The sequence below is a fragment of the Tachyglossus aculeatus genome, chromosome 18 (assembly GCF_015852505.1).
Source record: "Tachyglossus aculeatus isolate mTacAcu1 chromosome 18, mTacAcu1.pri, whole genome shotgun sequence".
In the NCBI taxonomy this organism is placed as follows: domain Eukaryota; kingdom Metazoa; phylum Chordata; class Mammalia; order Monotremata; family Tachyglossidae; genus Tachyglossus; species Tachyglossus aculeatus.
In genome coordinates, this window is record NC_052083.1 from 16,609,231 (window position 1) to 16,618,308 (window position 9,078).

At 41.1% G+C, this 9,078-nt stretch overlaps 1 non-coding gene across 1 annotated transcript; it reads left to right on the forward strand.

Moving 5' to 3' along the window:
* Positions 1 to 8,599: 8,599 nt before the first annotated feature.
* Positions 8,600 to 8,737, forward strand: LOC119940472. Its single transcript, XR_005454950.1, has one exon. It is a non-coding gene; the product is annotated as a small nucleolar RNA SNORA7 (small nucleolar RNA).
* The last annotated feature ends 341 nt before the right edge of the window (positions 8,738 to 9,078 follow it).

A 9,078-nucleotide genomic window follows, 5' to 3' on the forward strand; every position in this document is an offset into this window, starting at 1 on the left:
TTACAACAATTCCCAAAACCCTGGAAATGATCATTTATACAATTGTAATTCACTAGGCTTTCAACCATCTTCCTTTTCCTAAATATAGCATTGTACGAAAGGAGAATCATTCTCCATCGAATGAGACACGAATAAGCAGAGCAACATTAGAAAGCATTTCCAAGATAGCTTATTGAATTATTCATTTACCTAGACAATGCAGGAACTCATTTTGCTGCTATTTTGGCCCACATTCCATGAATCAGCACGAGTTACACAGCGTCCACAACTTCATGCGTGTGATTGGAAATCTATTCACAAAAATGATGCATTTTATTTCCGAAAGGCTACTTCCAAACGTGGGCTTATATTGGAAGGTCTGTTAGAAAAGAAGATAGTGGGAAAAATACTTAATAAATGAAAGTTTCTCCAAAGATTTAGTGGGACTGGAATATGAAATCCCAAAACTGTTGGAAGCAAGACCATGAGAAGAAATGCTGGTGAGTTGTGTGGCCACTAATTTCATTTCTCCCAACCCTATAACCCCCTCCCCCACTGCCACTTCAGCACTTTGCTGCCACATAAGCATGCAGAAATCCCTTCACCCCCACCAAGCATTGCACTTGGTTCTTATCTTTATACTCATTTATTTTCTCTTATCTGTAATTGATTTTAGTATCTTTCTACCCCACCAGATTGTAAGCTCTCAGAAAGCAAGGATCATGACCACTGATTCTATTGTACTCTCCCAAGCACTTAGTGAAAATATTCAAACACTGTAGGTGCTCTGTAAATACTATTGTCTGATAGTCACAGTCTTTAAAGTAAAGGCAGATCAGACATATGGGAATGGGCTGCATATGGGAATAGACTTGATTGTATTCTGTTGATGATATTGGGTCTCTTCCATAGATTGGTCTCCCTTCTTTTGCTCTTGCAAAACACATTGACAGTATTTCCTGTCTTCATTATTTTCCCTCCTGCAATATGCCATGATTCAAGGCAACAACTCTTCATACAAAGTGCTAGTTGCTTCTTACCTTTAAAAAATTGTCAGTTTGTTTACTTATCTACATTCATTCATTCAACCAGTAGTATTTATTGAGTGCTTACTGTGTGCAGAGCACTGTACTAAGCCCTTGGAAAGTACAATACAGCAGTTAAGAGAGACAATCCCTGCCCACTATGGGCTACATTCAATCACTAATAATAATAACGATAGTTATGGTATTTGTTAATCACTTACTATTTGTTATAGTAAACGCTGGGGTGGATACAAGCAAATCAGGTTGGACACAGCCCCTGTCCTGCATAGGGCTCAAAGTCTCAATCCTCTTTTTAAAATGAGGTAATTGAAGCACAGAGAAATGAAGTGACTTACCTAAGGTCACACAGCAGATATGAAATTAGAACCCATGACCTTTTTTGATGGCATTTATTAAGCACTTTCTATGTGCAAAGCACTGTTCTAAGCGTCGGGGAGGTTACGAGATGATCAGGTTATCCCACGGGGTGCTCACAGTCTTCATTCCCATTTTACAGATGAGGTACCAGACACAGAGAAGTTAAGTGACTTGCCCAAAGTCACACAGCTGACAAGTGGTGGAGCCGGGATTTGAACCCATGACCTCTGACTCCAAAGCCTGTGCTCTTTCCACTGAGCCACACTGCTTCACTCTATCCACCCACCCATTCAACTCTCACCCCAACAATTTGTTTTGATTGGTCTTCTCAGGTCTTCTCAGGGTTATTCTGTCCAGGTCTCCAAGCTTTTCCATTGAATACATCCTATCTCTGAACTACTATGGTGCAGAATGGCCATTACAACAATCCAGCTGTAGATTCAGCTAGAGGAGGACATGTAGTCTTTGCTGGTAAGGTAGTCCTTATTTCTCTAACAAATCATCTTATCTGATTGCATTAACTGTGCCAAGATGGGGGAGAAGCATTTATCAGCATCCCTGGGGTCAATCATTCTAGCCCCACTGTACTTATGTACATATCTGTAATTTATTTATTGTATTAATGTCTGTTTCCCCCCTACACTGCAAGCTCATTATAGGCAGGGAATGTGTCCATTTACTGTTATATTATTCTCTCCCAAATATTTAGTATAGTGCTCTGCATATAGCTAAGCACTCAATTAATACAACTGAATGAATGAATAACTATGCCGATAGCTAATCCTAGGAGTTTCTTTAGGTGTATGGACAGATCAATCAATCAATAGTATTCAGTGAGCAGCTGTTGTAAGCAGAGCGCTAGACGAAACATTTATGAGAGTACAATGGAGTTACTAGACACCAAGCGCTTAGTACAATGCTCTGCATACAGTCAATACTCAATAAATGTTGATTGATTGATTTAATAGATATGATCCCTGCCCTCAAATAGGTGATGATTTTAATCATCAGTTGAGCTTGTACTTTGTGTCCAGAGTACTTCCAGGATCACTCTTCCAACCCATGCCATCCCTTCAAAACTTAATATATTTAAAGTTGAGGAGAATAGGAACTTCCTTTTATGTCACGGTATAAGTTCCAATGTTGTTTTCTTCCACATCTCATACACATATTCGCTGCCATGGCTGCTGGTAAATTTGTTTGCTAATATAGCTTTGCTTCTATGATGCAAAAATCTCAGTAGATAGTTTTTCATGTCTATGAATATCATTACCATGCAGACAGCTCTTGCTAATTGGCAAGGCACGTAGAATGAATTCTGTCATTTTCTTTCTTTTGCTAAGAAAATAATAGATTCAGTATCTTTTGAATATGATTGCAAAACAAGATTATGTGATGATGCAGTTGGTTAATAACAATGAAATGTGATCAGCCTAAACTCATGTTTATGCACTAAATTGAGGCCCTGTTTAAAAAGTACCTGAAAATGTATAAGATTTCTCATCCATTAAAATCCAAGGAATTCATAGGGTCAATAGACCATCTGTGCATGATAATATTTGAAATTATTTTGCGGTTTGCTAAGACATTACAGATTTTTAAGGGGCCCTTTTTTCTTGATTCAATACAGAATACTCCAATCTTCCCCAGTCTATACAAATCAAGAGCAACACATCTGGAAATGCAGCTGCAATTACTGTATAAACCCCAGAGGAAAACATGCTTGTCTTCATAAATGTGTTTTAATTGGGAATTATGTTCTGAGTGGATTTTTTCCAATTTAGAAAAATTTATGGCGGTTTCATCCTGAACAATCCATTTGGTGGGCAGTCAGCTAAATAGGCTTTAAGGAGAACTTGACTTTTCTGCTGAACAGTGGTGATATTTGTTAAGTGTTGACTCTGTGCCAAACACTGAAGTAAGTCCTGAGCTTGATACAGTGTGGCCAGATCCCACATTGTCCCTCTCCCACGTGAAGTTCAGGGTCTAAGAGAAAGGAAGAAGAGGTATTTTACAAATGAGGGAACTGAAGCACAAAAAAGTCGAGTGATTTGCCCAAGGTCACACAGCAGGCAAGTGACATGCCTGGGTCACCTAATTCCCGGTCTCGTGGTCCTTCCACTGGACTCCACTTCCTCTCAACAGCAGCGTAATAGTCTTTAAAAAAACATTTATCGCTTCTAGGTCCAGTTTGTAACCCAAATTGACTAAAGATTTTGTTATCTAACAAATCTTCAGGTACCTTTGTGAAGTGATTAGGCTTGTTTACTCAAGTTAAGTTTTCCTGTTTACTTAAGTTAAGCTTACTTAAATTAAGTTTACTCATTTACTCAAGTTAACTTGAGCTGTTTACTTAAGAGGCCAAGTCTTCCAATCAGTTAAAATTACTTCCCAAATACTGTTTGAATGTTATCCAGGTTGTGCACCTATTCTGCAAGGATCTTTAGAAAATAGGCTGGTTTATTTTAGTTATCACTTTCTTTCAATAATTCACACAATCAAGCAGAGACCCCCTGCTAAGAAAGGCCAGAATCGATTCTAAGACTTTGGAGCCAAAAATATTCTATAACGCATTATTTTATAAATATATTTGCAGGATTGAATTCAATGTGCATATCAATATTGTTTTAAGAATGCATTGCACAACACTGATGCTCAGTAGATTACAAGTTAATTACAACCTTAAACTGAGGTGTTTTGCTTGTGATAACAGAATTAAGCCCATATGTAAAGTGCAAAACTTTCTGATTTTCACCTTTCAAGCATGTTCCCATGCTTCACCAGGACTCAGTGAATTATGATTATCCAACAGGCAACTGTCATGTAGTTCACAGGAAAACTTTAAAATGCCTTGTACTTTTGGACGTGGGTGAATTTGTTTAGTTTCACCATTAGTTGCATCTTCTTTGAGTACACTTTAATACACACACACACACACACACACACACACACACACACACACACACACGGACATATACTTTGGAACTAAATTAGAGACGCACATCACTTGCACCAGACTCAAACTGTGAAGTGTCATTCAATTTTGATTTAAGATAGCTGTTTGTGTGTTCTTTTTCCCAGGGGGATGTCTTTAAGAAACTTCTCATTTCAAATGAGATATATAATCCTGGATTTTCAAAACTCAGGTAAAACTCAAAGATTCCCATTGCTAACTAGATTCACTTGGTTCTATAACTAAATCTATTATCTTTATTATTTATCTTATTTATTTGGTGTATAAAATGTGTAAAACTCAGTACTGAGCCCTGGAGTGATTGCATGGAGATCAGCATGAGCTCACTTTCGAAGTGGAGAGAGCAGACACAAAGAACTATAGGAATATAATATGATGATACAATTCATTCAGTAACTTGGAGATGTCAGCTACCAGACTCCAGGCTACCTAGATAGCCAAGCCATCCCTGGTGAGAAACAACTTTGATTATCCCTGGATTTTTCAGGGCGTGGAGCTTGTGGACTGCCATGCAGATTGAAAGGATGTGGGTGGTCCCCAGTGAGACACTCCCTTAGGTCACCTTAAAGGGACCCTAGAGCCTTAGTGGTCAGGGAATTCCAGCCTGCAAAGCTGCAAGTTTCTAGGCCAAAAGTTTCCAAGAAGTGACCCAAGCTATGGAATTGGTTAATAAGATGTAAACTATGGCTAATCTTTATTAATTGTGACTTTCATTGAAAGCATTTAGCATTACATCTGGGTTTAAATCTTAGTAAACGCTATTAGCCATGTACCCCCAGGCTAGATGCCATTTTCTTTTGGTGCATATTAAATTTTTTTCTTGACTCTAAAGGGGATGAACTTAATGTGACCGGATTTTCTTAAGGGCAAAGTGTGATATGGAATGGAGTTTCCCAGGGGTGGAGGCAGGATGGAAGATGGGATAGAGAAGAGGCAAGGCAAAAAAAATAGCAAGACCCAAACACAGACATAGAGAAATGGACTAAGAGACAGAGAGAGACAAGCACATGGGAGGAGATTACCATCTCTAGGCAGATGATTCCCAAATCTACACCTCCAGCCAAGAACTCTCTCCTTCTCTGCATTCTAACATTTCCTTGTGCCTTCAGGCCATCGCTAATTGGATGTCTCTTGCCAACACCTCAAATGTAACATGTAGGAAACAGAAGAACTCCCTATCTTCCCTTTTCATTCATTCATTCAATTGTATTTATTGAGTGCTTACTGTGTGCAGAGCACTGTACTAAGCACTTGGGAAGTACAAGTCCCCACCAAAACCTGTCCTCCCCCTGACTTTCCCATCACTGTAGACAGTACCGTCATCCTCCCTGTCTCACAAGCCCATAATCTTGGCATTATCCTCGACTCATCTAGCTCATTCAACCCACATATTCAAGCTGTCACCAAATCCTGTCAGCTTTAACCTTTACAAAATCGCTAAAATCTACCCTGTTTTCTCCATCTAAATTACTACCGTGTTTAATCCAAGCACTTATCCTATACCACCTTGATTACTTCATCAACCTCCTTGCTGACCTCACTGCCTCCCATCTCTCCCCACTCCAGTCCATGCTTCGCTCTGCTGCCTGGATCATTTTTCTACAAAAGCTCCTCAAGAACTCCTCAAGAACCATCTCAAGAACCTCAAGAACTCCTCAAGAACCACCGGTGGTGGCCCATCCATCTCCTTATCAAACAAAAACTCCTAATAGGCTTCAGCGCAATTCAAACCCTTTGTCTCTCCTCCCTGACTTTTTACTACAAGCCATCCTGCACACTTCTCTCCTCTCTCCTCTCCTTCTAGACTGTGAGCCTGCGCTTCTAGACTGTGAGTCTGCTATTGGGTAGGGACCGTCCTCTATATGTTACCAACTTGTACTTCCCAAGCGCTTAGTACAGTGCCCTGCACACAGTAAGCACTCAATAAATATGATTGATTGAATGAATGAATAATGCCAACCTACTCACTGTACTTCAGTCTTGTCTATCTTGCTGCCAACCTGTTGCCCACATCCTACATCTGGCCTGGAACGCTCACCTGCTTCATATCTAGCTGACCATTACTCTTCCCAACTTCGAAGCCTTGTTAAAAGCACATCTCCTCCAACAGGTCTTCCCTGTCGAAGCCCTCCTTTCTTCTCCCACTCCTGTGTGTATAGCCTTTTCTGTTGGATTCGCCTCCTCTATTCACCCGTCCCTCAGATGCACAGCACTTAATGATGTATCTGTAATTTATATTAATGTCTGTATCCCCTTCTAGGCTCTAAGCTCATTGTGGGTGGGGAATGCGTCCACACATGTGTCTTGAAAAGCAGCATGGCTTAATGGATAGAGCATTGGCCTGGGAGTCTGAAGGACCTGAGTTCTAATCCCATCTCCGCCACATGTCTGCTGTGCGATTTTGGGCAAGTCAGTTCACTTCTCTGGGCCTCAGTTTCCTCATCTGTAAGAGTGTGAGTCCCATGTGGGACAGGGACTGTGTCCAACCTGATTAACTTGTATCTACCCTAGTGCTTAGAACAGTGCTTGACACATAGTAAGTGCTTAACAAGTACCATTATTATTACCAACTCGGATATACTAGATCCTGCCAAGAGTTTAGTACAGTACTCTGCACACAGTAAGCATTTAATAAATAAAATTAATTGATTGAGAAAAAAAATCCCAAAGGGGATTAAGAGATACACAGAGAGGGGAAATGAAAACAACAAAGAGAAGATAGTCAATCAGTTCTTCCTACTTCCTCTCTCCCTCTGAAGCACGCAGCATGGCTCAGTGGAAAGAGCACAGGCTTTGGAGTCAGAGGTCATGGGTTCAAATCCTGGCTCTGTCAATTGTCAGCTGTGTGACTTTGGGCAAGTCACTTAACTTCTCTGTGCCTCAGTTCCCTCATCTGTAAAATGGGGATTAAAACTGTGAGTCCCACGTGGGACAACCTGATCACCTTGTATCCCCCCAGCACTTAGAATAGTGCTTTGCATGTAGTAAGTGCTTAACAAATACCATTATTATTATTATCATTCCTACTCTTACCACTACCTCACATCCTTTTAGAGCTGCATGAAACTCTAGACAGGGTCTTCTGAACTCTGAGAAGCAGGACTGGGAATCAGGAGATCTAGTTTCTAATCCTAGATTTTCCACTTGCCTGCTGTTAGACCTTAGTCACATCACAACTTCTCTGTACTTTGGTTTCCTCATCTGTAAAATGGGATGAAATACCTGTTTTCTCTCCCCCTTCGACTATGAGCCCCATGTTGGGCAGAGAAAGACTATACCTGAGGTGATGGCATTGCATCTTAACCAAGGTCAGGCGCTTCATAAATGACATACTAATATTACTATTAGTATCTCCACCCCTTCCTTCTACACCTTCTGCACTAGAAGGTTTTTAAGTTCTTAAAGGAACCAGTACTTACAGACTAACAATCCCCACACCCTTTCATTTCCTGTTCCTAGAGATTTATAATCTGAGAGCCTTCAGGGAAGGATAAGGAAGTGACTCTTTTGTCTGCCTCCTCCCGATTTAGTTAACTTTGTCCAGATGGAATGCATAAAAGTTACTGATCCTGCTGCTTTTGCTCCTGCTGGGCTCTGGAATTATACAGGAAAATAAGTGACTGCCCCACCCAATCAGGAAAGATGGTCCCATTAGGCTAAAACTAACTTTAAAGGCTAAAATAAATCTAGCAAATGGTAATCCCTATAGGAAAGATCAATGCTATTGAAACTCAAGCAGTCACATTTATTTTTATCTCCTGTATTATTTATTTATCATTATCATGATGATGATGATGGCATTTTTTAAGCACTTACTATGTTCGAAGCACTGTTCTAAACCCTGGGGGGATACAAGGTGATCAGGTTGTCCCATGGGGGGCTCACAGTTTTAATCCCCATTTTGCAGATGAGGGAATTGAGGCACAGAGAAGTTAAGTGACTTGCCCAAAGTGGTGACAGCTGACAAGTTGTGGAACTGGGATTAGAACCCATGACCTCTGACTCCTAAACTGGCCTGATGCAGTCTCTGTCCCACATGGGGCTCACAGGCATAATCCCCATTTTACAGATGAGGTAACTGAAGCACAGAGGAGTTAAGTGACTTGCCCAAGGTCACTCAGCAGGCAAGTGGCAGTGCGGAGATTAGAACCCAGGTCCTTCTGACTCCCAGGACTGTGCTCTATCTACTAGTAGGAGGGGAAGAGTTAATAGAGTACCTGAGGCCAGTGGTAAGGAGTTTCTCCCTCTCGCAGGGTCGCACCTGAAGAGTTTCCAGGACTCTATCAGTCTCAGCTATTGGAGGGAGAGGCAAACAGAGGCATATCCATTCCATTACTAGGCTGGCCAGTGGCTAGTGAGTGGAAGGCACTCTGCTACAAGTCAGAACTCACCCATGCTGGGCAGCAGTGGCAGGGGAGAGAGTCGAGGGTGGAGACTTGAGTTTGTTGCAAGGAAGGCAGCAGTGGTAAACCGCTTCCGTATTTTTACGAAGAAAACTCTATGGATACATTACCAGAACCATTGAAGATGGAGAGCGGGGCGTTCTAGGAGAGATGTGTCCGTGGTGTCGCTATGGGTCAGAAATGACTTGATGGCATAAGACAAGACAAGAAGGAGTTTCTGTTTGATGCAGAGATGGATGGTCAATCATTTGAGGATTTTGAAGAGTGGGGAGATAGCACAATTTCTTTTAGGAAAATGATTTGAGCAGCAGAATGAAGT